This window comes from Mus caroli, unplaced genomic scaffold (genome assembly GCF_978045245.1).
Source record: "Mus caroli unplaced genomic scaffold, Mus_caroli_1 scaffold_2, whole genome shotgun sequence".
Taxonomy (NCBI): domain Eukaryota; kingdom Metazoa; phylum Chordata; class Mammalia; order Rodentia; family Muridae; genus Mus; species Mus caroli.
In genome coordinates, this window is record NW_028227257.1 from 33,388,389 (window position 1) to 33,401,262 (window position 12,874).

General features: G+C 41.1%; 1 pseudogene; it reads left to right on the forward strand.

Annotated features, from left to right (window-relative positions):
- LOC110290342 (BPTF-associated chromatin complex component 1 pseudogene) overlaps window positions 1-371 on the forward strand; it is a 521-nt pseudogene extending 150 nt beyond the window's left edge.
- Window positions 372-12,874: the final 12,503 nt, after the last annotated feature.

A 12,874-nucleotide genomic window follows, 5' to 3' on the forward strand; every position in this document is an offset into this window, starting at 1 on the left:
CCTGCTGGTGCCAAGTGGACAGAGACGGAGATAGAGATGCTGAGGGCTGCTGTGAAGCACTTTGGGGACGATCTTGATCACATCAGCTGTGTCATCAAGGAACGGACAGTGGCTCAGATAAAGACCACTGTGAAGCGAAAAGTGTATGAAGACTCCGGCATCCCCCTTCCAGCTGAGTCACCCAAGAAAGGACCCAAGAAGATGACATCGGATGTCCTCTCACCTCCAAACGCCCCTCGACCTAGCAGCTCCAGTGTCCCTGAAGCTGGGGGTCCTCCCATAAAGAAACAGAAGGCTGACAGCCTGACCCTGGACTCTGGCCTCCTCACCACCTCCGCTGATGCTCCTCTCCTCTCCTGCTGAGCCTTCCACCTCTGTTCACCCTGGACCTGTGGATCACCTGGGACTCTAAGCAAGGACTGCCTGAGAGAGGGTCAGAGGGTTGCTGGAGCCATTAACCTCGTTCCTGATAACCATGTGCCCTCGCACTTTGACTTCTGTCTGATGGACATTTTTATACAGAAAATTATAATTAAAAAAGATTCTCTCGAGCCGGGCGTGGTGGCGCACGCCTTTAATCCCAGCACTCGGGAGGCAGAGGCAGGCGGATTTCTGAGTTCGAGGCCAGCCTGGTCTACAGAGTGAGTTCCAGGACAGCCAGGGCTATACAGAGAAACCCTGTCTCGAAAAAACCAAAAAAAAAAAAAAAAAAAAAAAAAAAAAAAAAAAGATTCTCTCAAAAAAAAAAGAGAGAGAGAGAGACACTATTACCACTGTGACTCTTATAAGGGAAAACATTTAATTGGGGCTGGCTTACAGGTTTAGAGATTTAGTGGACTACTGTCAGAGAGAGACATATGGTATGCATTTGCTTATTTGTGGCTATTGTTAAGTCAATGATAGATTAGGTGAATGACAACCAAACTATAATCTGTAGAAGCAAGAGGTTAGGAATAGAATAAGGGACTCGGGGGGCAGGTAGATCTCCCTAGGACTGGGAAATAGAATAGATAGTTATGGATGAATGGGGCAAGGGGGACTGGAACAGGAGGGTCAAGTGGGAAGAGGGAAGGAAGAGGGGAATAAGGGAAGAAATATGGGAAGAGACAGCTAAACTTAAGGGCCATTTGAGAGGTAGCATGGAAACCTAATACAGTAGAAGCTTTCTAAAATTGATGCATACATGGAGGCAGTCTAGATGAAATCGGTGCATACATGGAGGCAGTCTAGATGAAATTGGTGCATACATGGAGGCAGTCTAGATGAAATCGATGCATACATGGAGGCCGTCTAGATGAAATCGGCTAATAATGGTGGCGACAAAGCCCCACTTGGCTATCTCTTGTCACCAAATGAAGCTTCCAGTACTGGGATTGGGTTACATCGAATTGGTTGTTGACCAAAGGGGTCTCCATCAAATCTCTCCCCCCTCAGAGCTCAGGGAGCCCTGTGGAAGAAGAGGCTGGACAAGCACAAGAGCCAAAGGGGATGGAAGACACCAAGAAAGCAAGGCCCTCGAAAGCAACATGATGGATATGCATATGAGTCACAGAGACTGAGGTAGCATGCACAGCGCTTGCACGAGCCTGCAACAGATGGGAATCCTAGAGCAGAAAGGAGCAGTGGACTCATCACTCTCTTCCTAACCCTGATGTAATCGTCGATTAATAACCTTTTGCAAATGTAAATTTAGTTTCCTCCAAAGGAGTCTCACTGAGGATACAGACTACTTTTAAGGGTAGTGTGCATGACTCCAGTAGATATTGAACAGAAAATGAACTCAAGGGCATCTTTGGAGGTTCCCTATCTCATACTGTTATTGCAACTTTTCCTTTATCTTTAATTTAATTTTTAAATTTTAATTACACACACACATTCATTCTCTCTCTCTCTCTCTCTCTCTCTCTCTCTCTCTCTCTCTCTCTCTCTCTCCTCTTGATTAGCCTATATGTCCTTTGTGTATTATATTATGGCTTCCAGTTTAGTGTTAGGTTTTGTGCCTCTTCTTGGGCTCTTTTCCTTCTGTTTGTTTTATCCTTTTGTGATGAGTTAGTATTTGTTTTATCTTTTATATCCAATCCTATCCCACCCTATCCTCTTTTAGAAGAGTGTCTGTTTTCTAATGAGAGACAGAAAGGGGGTGGATCAGGATGAGGGGGTAGGGAGGAAGGAACTTGGAGAAGAAGGAGGGGAAACATAATCAGGATATATTAGGTAAGAGGAAAGTTTATTTTTCAATAAAAAGAAAACAAAGGTTTTCCTCATTGAGTAATTGCAATATAATGGGCTGGCTGCAGTTGCAAAATTTCCCTGGAAATGAATAAGGAAAAATGGAATGGAAGCAAAGTGGGTCCATTAAGTTTATACCGAATGAGACGGGTTCATAGAGGACAGCCTTGCTTCAAACATTTATTTGTATTTATATAATTATATATGAATTCAAGGCTAACTATGACCATCCTAAAGAATTGCATTCAGATGGTGTGGAGGTTTTTTATGCCATGGTATTTTCTTGAAGGGCTTTATACTATCCCAAACCAAGTGACCATTGTCATAGTTGGGTGGGGGAGAACAGATTACAAATGCATTTCTGAAAGTATTTATGTGTTCAGAAACGAAACCTATTGTTAGAGAGTAAGTCAAAGCCACTCCACAAGACACAATTTAGTTCTAAGATGTCACCCACACAGGCGAGAGAAATCAAGGCTCTTAAGGAAGTATGTGTTGGCAGTGGGGGTGGGGTGGGGTGGGAGTGACAGAGAAATATTTTTGAATTCTTTTGTTTTTCTTTCTTTGTTTCTTTTTCCTTTTTGGTTTTTTCAAGACAGGGTTTCTCTGTGTAGCCCTGGCTGTCCTGGAATTCATTTTGTAGACCAGTTTGGCCTTGAACTCAGAGATCTACTTGCCTCTGCCTCCCAAGCACTGGGGGTTAAAGGCAGATGCCACCAAATTCTCTTCCTTTTCATACTTAGCATAATGAGACATACTACTTTGTAATGCTGCAAAATATGGCTAATAACCCATCTTCAATGAGGAAGAATTTTCTTCTTTAGTCCTTTTATTCTGTGGCTCCAGCATTTTACTTTCACATGTTGCTCCTCTTCCAGAGATCAAGAGGTCCTGATGTAAAAAGTCATCTCTGAATGTTCCAGTGCTTAAGCAACCTTAAGATTCTTAAATAAAAACAAATCTATTTCTGCCTTTCATAGATAAAATTGGCACTTATCTTTAGAATGTATCATTATTCACTTTCAAATGTTATAACAGATACTAGGATTAGAGGCATTTGATGACCAATTTGTTTAGTTTCATTCAATGGCACAATGTATCAAGTGAATTTTTTATACTACATCCAAAGATGACTTGGATCATTTATGCTTTGAAAAAGCACTGTCCTTCTTGCATGCTTTTTTATTTTAATCTGGAGTCAGAAAAAAATATCTATTTTGTGACTCAGCAAAATCATTGACATTACTTTTTTTGTTGATAATATTGGGGATAAAATACTTCCTCATTAGACTCTTTAAAAAATAAATATGAGAGAGAGGGGGGGGGCGAGGGGAGGGGGAAAGAGAAACAGCACTTGACCTTTGCCCTAGTTTGCTTCTTTGTTGCTGTGATAAAAACACTGACCCAAACCATCATGGAGAAAAAAAAATATTTGTTTGGCTTACAGGTTAACCAAGACAGGAACTCAAACAGCAACAGGAGCTGAATCAGAGGCCAGGGAGGAGTGCTGCCAATTGGCTTGCTCCTAGGGCTTTCTCAGTGACCTTTCTTACGTAACCTGTGTGTGTGTGTGGGGGGGGGCTTAAACTCTCCCATGTAAATCATTAACTAAGAAAAATGCCCATAGACATGCCCATAGGCCAGTGTGACAGAAGCAACTCTGAGGTTTGCCTAGTTTGTGCAAGCTGTTACAGACTAAAAAGTACAGCTTATTTTGGATAGGTTACTCATACCAATCTTTTAGCCTCTAAACATTATTTTTATTATTGTTGCGGCCTGCCCGCAGTCCACAACACGAACGGTTGAACTGAGAATGGCAGTTCGAGCTGAAAAGAGAGGAATCTAGACGGGGCGGAAGAAAGAATGGAGCTAAGACAGGATTCTGATCAAAGCTCAATTTTACTATTTTCAGACACTCAGTTATAAAGGAAAGGGGAGGGAACCCAATTTCCCGCCAAGTAACTCAGGGTCCAGTAGCAGGACGAACACGTGTGTGCCTCCAGGCAGCAAAGGCAGGGTCCAGCAGTAGGCGTGGCAGGACGAATGAGCAGGTAGCTCCACCCTTGAGCAAGCAGGTTCCAGGCTGGGGGAAGGGAGGCCACATATTATGATTATAGCTGAAATTATCGATATGGTTTATATACTCTAAATCAAGTCGAGCTGACAATGATTAACTGTCATAGGGAACAGAGGCTCTGCAAACCCTTGCTTCAGCTTATTCTGCTGATGTCTTGAGTGAACACTGTGTAAAATCATGGGAAGTGAAGCAATGGCAACCCTTCCTCCATACCAGATGACATAGTCATAAACACAGGGACACATGAATGCACAGTTTTAGCATATAGGAGCCATCCTGTTCACATGTTTAAGGAAATCTGGAAGAAAGAAAGACAAAATAATATTTATGAAGTTTCTTCAAACTGGGCATTATACAAATTCCTTTAATGCTTGTTTATGCCCTAAAATAAATATCCTAGTTTATCTCCTTTCAAATGTGCAATTTAATCTCCTTTCATAGGTGTGAGAAGCAGAAGATTGGAGAATTATGTCGCCCACTTAAGACTGCACAGGTAACATTAGGGTGTGTTAGTTTTCCAACTTACAGAGAGATTGCTTTGCTTTGACTTGTAGTTGTGGAGGTTATGGTTCCTGACTGGTTGGTCCTGTCACTTTGGGACCTGTGTTGAGGTAACACATCACAGTGGGAGTATGTAACTACCCAGCAGTCCACCCTATAAAATGATGCCTTTAAGAATTTCGCAATTTTGCAATGCCATTATGAGGTCTTGTGGTTAAACTGATGGAAGGGGAAAAGAGAAACAAGTCAACTTGTGAAGCTCAAGAGAGAAACAAGGCAAGAGGTTTTTTGAGTAAGAGATTTATTAGGGAGATTCTTGATGCTGTTGAAAGACAGCATAGTGGGGGTGTCCAAGGAAAGTTCAGTCCCTCAAGGCAATGTAGGGTTTCCTTCTTATGGGTTTTGGGGGAGTTGTCTTGTGCCACAAAGTTAATGAGAAGCCTATAATGCATGCTTCTGATTCCAGGGTGACCGTGGGAAGGGAGAAAGCACTCATTGGTCCTGTTAGTTATTGTATATCTATTGTACATCTATCATAAAGGATATGTGGGTTACAAAAGCTCTGAGAGCAAACAGTGCGTAGCAAACTTCTTTTGGAAGTGAGGCTTACAGACTCACAGGCAGTTGGGTGCCTGCAGCCTAGGGCAGTGGCTGTGTGAACAACAAAGAGAGACCCATTGCAGGCAAGTGTTGAGAGTAGCCCCTAGCCTAAGCCTATCACAAAACCAAGTTTCTACCAAGCCTCGCGTGGCCTGTTCATTGCATCTTTTATCCTTTCTTTTGCTCCCTGTTCCAACTAAGGTGTCATGTCTGACCCTGCTTAATTCCCACTGCCCAGTCCTCTTTTCCTCACTGCCTTCCCTGGGTGAATTGCTCTTATCAATCGTTTCTATGTAAGTAGTCATCTGTCTCCCACATCACTCAGGGAGCTCTTTGAGATGAGGGCTGGTCTGTCTCCTCTTTGTTAATGTCTTCTCTGGAGTATGAAACCTGGCTGAGAAAAAGGATCATTTAAGTCTATTAGCCATTTTTAAAAGTTTACGAAGAAAGGCAATGACAAGTGATAAACATTAGTGTTGTTCACGGAGAAGGGCTGCAAGTGAGGTAGCAGATGAAAAGATAAAACTAATGAAGAGAAAGGGGAGGGCTCTCTAACAGGCCCTAGCAGGGCCAACATGGTGCAGACAGGTTTTGCTCTTTCCCATTCTCTCTCCCCTGCTAAAAACTGTTAGGCGAAAGCAAGCTCCCAAGGTCCATTCCCTTATTTGGCCACTGACTCATTCCCGTCTACACTGGCTAACCTGTACAATCAGGATTTACCAGCACATCCTAGCACAGACTACCCCCTTTTCTCCTTAAAATTCCATGCCTTCAAAAAAACCACTGCTGCTGCTCATGATGATGATGATGATGACGACGACGATGATGATTGTGATAGAGGCAAATGGGTATAACTAGAAAATATCATCCTGAGTGAGGTAATCCAGATCCGAAAGGACATTCATAGTATATACTCACTGATAAGTGGATATTAGCCAAAAAGTACATAATACCCATGATACATCTATTTTGAATGTATTCTCATCTTATTAATCAAAACAGAATTAACACTAGGATTCAACTTGTGAATGCACGTCACATCTACATTAGTGAAAAAATAGTAAATATCAGAAAACTTTCAAAAGTTAAAAAAAATCTGAATAATAGTGGGAAAATCAAGGACCATGGAAACTGAAAATAGTAAGTAAAACTTGTTAGCATTGCTTGTGGTTTTTCTTTGCTTGATTGGAAGGACTGGGAGCCAACCCACAGTTTTATTCTTTCATTGAGCAATACATCTCACCTCATAAAATGGAAGTAGCTGAAGTGAGGTGAAATTACTGCAGGTGAGAAGTCTGGAAGTCTGCTCATTTTCTCCTATCTGGCCCCCAAAAGACAGACTACAACCCTGAACTAGCACAGACTTCCCCTTAAGTTAGAACTGGGTATTTGAATTTTTAAATGAATGTCATGGCTGGGGGTGAAGATCAGTGATAGACACCTGAACTTGAACATGCAAGCCTGAGTTCCAGACCCTCGTACAGGAATGAGGGGGGGGGGGGAAGAAGGAGGAGGAGGAGGGAGAGGAGGAGGAGGAAGAGGAGGAGGAAGAGACCAATTAGAAAATATTATTGGCAAAAAACCTGTTCATTCAGAATGCAGACATTTTTTTATACTGTGAATCATTGCTTGATGATTCAGACTTTTCTAAAAAAAATTTCAAAGTAATTCTGGGGAGGCTAATTCTTGTGACACATAAAACAAGTTCTTTTTTTTTTTCCTTCTAATTTACGTGTAAATATAAGTCCTAAATTGAGGCTACTATCTGACATTTCAGGCAAGATCCTTAGTTTGTAAGAAAAACCGGAAATGACTGGAAATTTTCAATGTAACAATGCCAGTCTTAAAAAACAAAATCAGGAAGGCTCACAAGATGGCTTTGCAGGTACACGCACTTATAAACTTAGTGACTTAAGTTCAATCCCCAAATCCCACTGTTGAAAAGCAAATCAATCCCAGAAAGGTGTCCTTGGCTCTCCACATACACACTGTGTATACCCACATATACCATAGTCACACTCATCCGAATATATACATACCCATTTGAATAATAAGTGAATAGATAAATAAAATCAGGCTAGGAGAATTGTAAAATCAGAAATAGAGGAAATTCCAGAAAGCCTGGACAGGTCACAGAACAAGAACACAGGAATCAGCATGTTGCAGATCCCACAACTGCAAAGGACCCCAAACCACCTCTCTCATCTCGGAGAATGCCCAGTTGACTGAGTTTTGGGCAGATGCCCAGTTCACTTAGTTTACCTGTTGGCTCTTCTGGGATAGAAATATCTATGATGCCGACTTAATTTCTGCTTATTTACCCATGTCACATTTCTCAGAATCTATGCTGTGTTTGTTGGCATTCTGTCACTAAGAACAGGAGGGAAGGAAGTGGGGGCGCAGGGGGAGGGAAACGATGGGGACAGGACACACAAGAAACAACTTGAGGAGCTATTTCATCTTATACATCGAGCATCATCAAAGGAAGCCAAGACAGGAACTCAAGGCAGGAGCTTGAAGTAGAAGTAGGAACCATGGATGGATGCTGTTGCTTCACTGGCCTGCTTGTTCAGTTACCCTTCTTATATAAGCCAGGCTCACCTATGGTAGGCATGGACCACCCACAGTGGGATGAGCCCTCCCACATCAATCAGCAATCAAGAAAATGCCTCAAAGACCTGCTCACGGGCCAATCAGATGCAGACAATTCCTCAATTGAGGTTCCCTCTTTCCAGGTGCCTCTAGTTTGGGTCAAGTTGACAAAGACTAGGACATCTACCAAAACCTCCTAAAAAAAAAAAAAAAAACCAATATTCCATAAAGATGAAATGCAAAATCCAGTGCTTAAAGAGCAAGGAGCACAGCTGGGCATGGTGGTACACATACTTAATCCCAGCTCTTGAAAGATGGAGGCAAGAGGGATTTAAATTCTAAGCCAGCCTGTACCAGACAACCTAACCAAAAAAGAAAAAAGTTTTTTCCTTGTAACTCAGTGCATTGCAGATGTGTACCTTTTCCTCCTAAAATATTGCCCATTAGTTTCTTTTCTTTTAATAAAAAATTCTTAGTTCTTTTCTCCCTTTTAAATATCTGTCAAAACCAGACATTTAATACTTAACTTTAAACTTGACTATAAATCATTTTATATGAGAATTTCACTCAAAGACAGACGTGATATGTTTTTTGGGTTTTGGGTTTTGGATTTTGATTTTGTTTTTTTGTAAGTGCACTAGCCATTTTGATGTGTCTGGCAGGTTTCTGATAAGAAAGGAATGTCTGAAGGGAAGAAACAATCATTTTTCTATATATTTTTTTTTTAATATTTTTATTACATATTTTCCTCAATTACATTTCCAATACTATCCCAAAAGTCCCCCATAGCGCCCCCCGCTTCCCTACCCACCCATTCCCATTCTTTTGGCCCTGGCATTCCCCTATATTGGGGCATATAAAGTTTGCAAGTCCAATGGGCCTCTCTTTCCAGTGATGGCCTACTAGGCCATCTTTCGATACATATGCAGCTAGAGACAAGAGCTCCAGGGTTCTGGTTAGTACATCATGTTGTTCCAACAATAGGGTTGCAGATCCCTTTAGCTCCTTGGGTACTTTCTCTAGCTTCTCCATTGGGAGCCCTGTGATACATCCAATAGCTGACTGTGAACATCCACTCCTGTGTTTGCTAGGCCCCGGCATCGTCTCACAAGAGACAGCTATATTTGGGTCCTTTCAGCAAGATCTTACTAGTGTATGCAATGGTGCCAGCGTTTAGAAGCTGATTATGGGACGGATCCCTGGATACAGCAGTCTCTAAATGGTCCATCCTTTCATCACAGCTACGAACTTTGTCTCTGTAACTCCTTCCCTGGGTGTTTTGTTCCCAATTCTAAGAAGGTGCACAATGTCCACACTTTGGTCTTCATTCTTCTTGAGTTTCATGCGTTTATCAAATTGTATCTTATATCTTGGGTATCCTAAGTTTTGGGCTAATATCCACTTATCAATGAATACATATTGTGTGAGATCTTTTGTGATTGTGTTACTTCACTCAAGATGATGCCCTCCAGGTCCATCCATTTGGCTAGGAATTTCATAAATTCATTCTTTTTAATAGCTGAGTAGTACTCCATTGTGTAAATGTACCATAATTTCTGTATCCATTCCTCTGTTGAGGGACATCTGGGTTCTTTCCAGCTTCTGGCTATTATAAATAGGGCTGCTATGAACATAGTGGAGCATGTGTCCTTTTTACCGGTTGGGACATCTTCTGGATATATGCCCAGGAGAGGTATTGCTGGATCCTCTGGTAGTACTATGTCCAATTTTCTGAGGAACCGCCAGACTGATTTCCAGAGTGGTTGTACAAGCTTGCAATCCCACCAACAATGGAGGAGTGTTCCACTTTCTCCACATCCTCGCCAGCATCTGCTGTCACCTGAATTTTTGATCTTAGCCATTCTGACTGGTGTGAGGTGGAATCTCAGGGTTGTTTTGATTTGCATTTCCCTGATGATTAAGGATGTTGAACATTTTTTCAGGTGCTTCTCTGCCATTCGGTATTCCTCAGGTGAGAATTCTTTGTTCAGTTCTGAGCCCCATTTTTTAATGGGGTTATTTGACTTTCTGGAGTCCACCTTCTTGAGTTCTTTATATATATTGGATATTAGTCCCTTATCTGATTTAGGATAGGTGAAGATCCTTTCCCAATCTGTTGGTGGTTTTTTTGTCTTATTGATGGTGTCTTTAGCCTTGCAGAAGCTTTGTAGTTTCATGAGGTCCCACTTGTCAATTCTCGATCTTACAGCACAAGCCATTACTGTTCTATTCAGGAATTTTTCCCCTGTGCCCATATCTTCAAGGCTTTTCCCCACTTTCTCCTCTATAAGTTTCAGTGTCTCTGGTTTTATGTGAAGTTCCTTGATCCACTTAGACTTGACCTTAGTACAAGGAGATAGGAATGGATCGATTCGCATTCTTCTACATGTTAACAACCAGTTGTGCCAGCACCATTTGTTGAAAATGCTGTCTTTCTTCCACTGGATGTTTTTAGCTCCCTTGTCGAAGATCAAGTGACCATAGGTGTGTGGATTCATTTCTGGGTCTTCAATTCTATTCCATTGGTCTATTTGTCTGTCACTATACCAGTACCATGCAGTTTTTATCACAATTGCTCTGTAGTAGAGCTTTAGGTCCGGCATGGTGGTTCCACCAGAGGTTCTTTTATCCTTGAGGAGAGTTTTTGCTATCCTAGGTTTTTTGTTATTCCAGATGAATTTGCAGATTGCACTTTCTAATTCGTTGAAGAATTGATTTGGAATTTTGATGGGGATTGCATTGAATCTGTAGATTGCTTTTGGCAAGATAGCCATTTTTACAATGTTGATCCTGCCAATCCATGAGCATGGGAGATCTTTCCATCTTCTGAGATCTTCTATAATTTCTTTCTTCAGAGACTTGAAGTTTTTATTATACAGATCTTTCACTTCCTTAGTTAGAGTCACGCCAAGATATTTTATATTATTTGTGACTATTGAGAAGGGTGTTGTTTCCCTAATTTCTTTCTCAGCCTGTTTATTCTTTGTGTAGAGAAAGGCCATTGATTTGTTTGAGTTAATTTTATATCCAGCTACTTCACCGAAGCTGTTTATCAGGCTTAGGAGTTCTCTGGTGGAATTTTTAGGGTCACTTATATATACTATCATATCATCTGCAAAAAGTGATATTTTGACTTCATCTTTTCCAATTTGTATCCCTTTGATCTCCTTTTGTTGTCGAATTGCTCTGGCTAGGACTTCAAGTACAATGTTGAATAGGTATGGAGAAAGTGGACAGCCTTGTCTAGTCCCTGATTTTAGAGGGATTGCTTCAAGCTTCTCACCATTTACTTTGATGTTGGCTACTGGTTTGCTGTAGATTGCTTTTATCATGTTTAGGTATGGGCCTTGAATTCCTGATCTTTCCAAGACTTTTATCATGAATGGGTGTTGGATCTTGTCAAATGCTTTTTCCGCATCTAAGGAGATGACCATGTGGTTTTTGTCTTTGAGTTTGTTTATATACTGGATTACGTTGATGGATTTCCGTATATTGAACCATCCCTGCATCCCTGGGATGAAACCTACTTGGTCAGGATGGATGATTGTTTTGATGTGTTCTTGGATTCGGTTAGCAAGAACTTTATTGAGGATTTTTGCATCAATATTCATAAGGGATATTGGTCTGAAGTTTTCTATCTTTGTTGGGTCTTTTTGTGGTTTAGGTATCAGAGTAATTGTGGCTTCATAGAATGAGTTGGGTAGAGTACCTTCTGTTTCTATTTTGTGGAATAGTTTGTGAAGAACTGGGATTAGATCTTCTTTGAAGGTCTGATAGAACTCTGCACTAAACCCATCTGGTCCTGGGCTTTTTTTAGTTGGGAGACTATTAATGACTGCTTCTATTTCTTTGGGGGATATAGGGCTGTTTAGATCATTAACCTGATCTTGATTCAGCTTTGGTACCTGGTATCTGTCTAGGAACTTGTCCATTTCATCCAGGTTCTCCAGTTTTGTTGAGTATAGCCTTTGGTAGAAGGATCTGATGGTGTTTTGGATGTCTTCAGGATCTGTTGTTATGTCTCCTTTTTCATTTCTGATTTTGTTAATTAGGATGCTTTCCCTGTGCCCTCTAGTGAGTCTGGCTAAGGGTTTATCTATCTTGTTGATTTTCTCAAAGAACCAGCTCCTTGATTGGTTGATTCTTTGAATAGTTTTTCTTGTTTCCACTTGGTTGATTTCACCCCTGAGTTTGATTATTTCCTGCCGTCTACTCCTCTTGGGTGAATTTGCTTCCTTTTGTTCTAGTGCTTTTAGGTGTGTTGTCAAGCTGCTAATGTGTGCTCTCTCTAGTTTCCTTTTGGAGGCACTCAGAGCTATGAGTTTTCCTCTTAAAAATGCTTTCATTGCGTCCCATAAGTTTGGGTATGTTGTGGCTTCATTTTCATTGAACTCTAAAAAGTCCTTAATTTCTTTCTTTATTCCTTCCTTGACCAAGGTATCATTGAGAAGAGTGTTGTTCAGTTTCCACGTGAAGGTTGGCTTTCTATTATTTATTTTGTTATTGAAGATCAGCCTTAGTCCATGGTGATCTGATAGGATGCATGGGACAATTTCAATATTTTTATATCTGTTGAGGCCTGTTTTGTGACCAATTATGTGGTCAATTTTGGAGAAGGTACCATGAGGTGCTGAGAAGAAGGTATATCCTTTTGTTTTAGGATAGAATGTTCTGTAGATATCTGCCAGATCCATTTGATTCATAATTTCTCTTAGTTTCACTGTGTCCCTGTTTAGTTTCTGTTTCCATGATCTGTCCATTGGTGAAAGTGGTGTGTTGAAGTCTCCCACTATTATTGTATGAGGTGCAATGTGTGCTTTGAGCTTTACTAAAGTTTCTTTAATGAATGTGGCTGCCTTTGTATTTGGAGCATAG